Genomic DNA, 3288 nt, shown 5'->3' on the forward strand with positions numbered 1-3288 from the left:
CCTGCACTCGCCCACAGCAATGTCCATTGGTGCCAATGTAGTCTATCTTATTATTATATATAATAATATATCTACTATATTCAATACACAGCTATTCTTGGACTTTAAATGTAAAGAGTTCTTGCAGAGCTAATTAACAGCAATTTTGTTGGCAGTAGAATAATCTTGTGAAATTATGTAGTTTCAATAACTAATAGATTGTCCTTTGTCTCCTCAATCAATGTTAAATTTGGGTGATTTGAGCTTTTGCAGTTCCATAACAGTTCCTTGTGGATAAAGCTAATTTAATATGGGACATAACTGTCCCTCGTGTGCTGCTATTTCCTGCAGGGTAGAGAATGTGCAAGTACTTTTGATTTTCTAGCTTGGCTTAAATAGCCAAGTGGTTATGGTACTGGGTTTGTAACCCTAAGCTCAAGAGTTCAAATCTCACAGTGGCAAACTATGAAACAATGTAATTTCATCTGAAACAGATGGGAACAGGTTTGTACTCGAAAGAGTTACTTTTGATTTCCTAACAGGTGCACCCTTTTATGCTGACCATGTTTGACATTGTTTCCATTCATCTTTCTTCCCGTGCAACACCCACCAGGCCTACAACTCCTGAGACTGGACAAGTGATCAGCTCCCAGACCCTCACTATGCTGTCCTTAATCTATTTAATACTTAACATGCAGCAGTGGTTCTGGCGTCACCACCATCACCATCACCATCACCACCTCTCCCACACCCCTGTGGCATTTCTTTGAAGTTGCTTAAAAAAAGGGGAGAGGAAAAAAAATGTGAAGTCTCATTTAAAGCACCTAGCGGATCATTTTGACTGTGTGCAATATCATAAAATGGCTGCTGTTGGTCAACTGCCTGTTATACATCTCCCCCAGTCGTGGATACATGAGAGATGCACAATGTGGCTGCTCCATATTGCCTGTTTTACATGATCACCCAAAGTCAAAATGATGACTTCTGAGTACTAGGAACCTAGTGCCTGTTCCTTTTTGACTCTCATAATGACAGCTGTGGGACGCATAGTTTTGACTCACTGATGCATTTTGTAGTCTTTGATTGAAATCTTGGAATTTTCACTCTTTAATCCTTAGGAATAGGGAATTATTTTCGCAATTTTTCTTCTTGGGAGTTTTACTTGTAGCTGTTCACCTATCTCAGAAGATTAAATATGTTGTAAAAATCCCTGAGAGATGGTATCACAGATGATTAGTTTGAAGAGGCAGATATGATGGTGCAAATGGTCATTTTTTTTATTTGATGTACCTGATTTGAAACTGCGAGAGAAACTGCCTCCAAGTCACACAAAATCTTGCTACTGTATATGATATAATTATCTCTCAACAAACCATCTAAATTCCTCAAAAAATAAGAAGTCTTTTTTGTTCTTAAATTGGAGTATCAATGCAGTAACTTCTATTTGTCTCAATTGATTTGACTAAACTTGGATTACTTTGCCTTTTACCTTAAATTAAGAACAATCATTGAAACTATGAGCTTTTGAAATAGTATCAGTTTGGCTTTGAATATAAGATTTAGAAGTCATTTAACTATGAACCCATAGCCGTGACTGACTGTATCAATCTTGGCCAAGCAGAGAAAAGCTTAACTTTTCATATATATGACAGCTGAGGGGCAGAATTTTATTTTAACTGAAGGTGCTATTTTCTTTACAAAAACAGAATTACGTGGAAAAACTCAGCAGGTCTGGCAGCATCGGCGGAGAAGAAAAGAGTTGACGTTTCGAGTCCTCATGACCCTTCAACAGAACTAGTTCTAGTTCTTTTGAAGGGTCATGAGGACTCGAAACGTCAACTCTTTTCTTCTCCGCCGATGCTGCCAGACCTGCTGAGTTTTTCCACGTAATTCTGTTTTTGTTTTGGATTTCCAGCATCCGCAGTTTTTTGCTTTTGTTTTTATCTCTGTGCTATTTTCTTTGTTCAAATTAAATTATTGAAGTCTTGTTGTAATTAAATAATCCTTGTTATCTCTCTTTTTCCTCAAGAAGTTATTTATTGAGGATTAATACAAGTGAATTAACCAAAAGCTTCAGTAGTATCGTAGAACTCCAGAGCAAACATAGGTACAGCTGCTGACTTCCTGTACTCCTGAATTGGAAATCCACTTCCATGCTCATTTATTTGGTCAAGCTATGTCATTTCCCTGAGCATGATCCTGATTTTAATGGGTTGGAGAGGGTGGTACCATTATTCTTCAGAAAGCCTGGCGGTGAAGGATAAAATAGGAGCCAATCTTTACACGCTTTTATAAGTATCTCTTCACATTTCACATTACAAACATGCTAAACTCATTACACTGTTCCTATTTATACCTATTTTGATCCCAAAATTATGGAACGCTTCACGAATTTGCATGTCATCCTTGCACAGGGGCTATGCTAATCTTCTCCGTGTTATTCCCATTTGAGTAGCAGCCCAAGTGAATCCCTAGTTAGTACCTATCAGCTGCATCCAATTAAGCACAATTAATATACAACTAACTACAGTGTGTGCGAGCCCTAAAATGAGCGGCACAACTGACAAGTCCAGGGAATTGGAAGCCAAATGATCTTAACAGCTGGGTTACCATAAATTTCATCAGAGTTTTGCTTGAACCCAGCCAGATGCACTACTTAGGCAGCAGTGAATTGCAGGGTTGGTTTCTGTCATTGAAGTAAGTGGTAAGTGGGCCACAAGGAATCATAAAATGGAAACTACAAACCTACCTACCTTCGTCTCTTCTGGCCAATAATTCCCCTCCTGGCAGCCAGCACTACTGCTTCACTCAGGCCTCGAGGACATCAATTGACCTCATTCTGCATATTTAAACCCACCAGTTTAGGATAAGCGTCCTGCTTACCTGCTCAAAAGAACATTTTAGTATTCGGACCAGTTGGGAAGGCAGGATGATCAGATGAGGTCAGTCATTCCGCTCACTTAAACTGCCACCTCCCCCACCCAACCCTGGTTCCCATCAGGTGCCGGGGGGGGCCAGGGTGCAGAAGTTAAGTCAGGTCTAATGCCACCAAACCTGCTAGCAAGAGACACCTACCAGTGTCAGCAATGTCTTCCCATATTACTAGCACACAGTGTGCATCCAATTCTAAATTGTGTGAGTAGTTTGAGCTTGACAGCTCCCTGGGGATGGGCTGGGGTGGTGACCTGTAAAATGACGATGGGATGTGGGAGGTGGAATGCCTGTCATTTTACCAGCATGGGTGGGCCCTCCGCCCTGTGGGAAAGCACGTTATAGCAGGTTTGGGAGGGGCCCATCCTTTTGGACACT

The 3288-nt window shown here is 40.6% G+C and overlaps 1 non-coding gene across 1 annotated transcript; it reads right to left on the reverse strand.

Moving 5' to 3' along the window:
* Positions 1 to 2348: 2348 nt before the first annotated feature.
* LOC121285806 lies at positions 2349 to 2459 on the reverse strand. The gene has a single exon (XR_005944788.1). It is a non-coding gene; the product is annotated as a U6 spliceosomal RNA (small nuclear RNA).
* Positions 2460 to 3288: the final 829 nt, after the last annotated feature.

The sequence above is a fragment of the Carcharodon carcharias genome, chromosome 1 (genome assembly GCF_017639515.1).
Source record: "Carcharodon carcharias isolate sCarCar2 chromosome 1, sCarCar2.pri, whole genome shotgun sequence".
NCBI lineage: Eukaryota > Metazoa > Chordata > Chondrichthyes > Lamniformes > Lamnidae > Carcharodon > Carcharodon carcharias.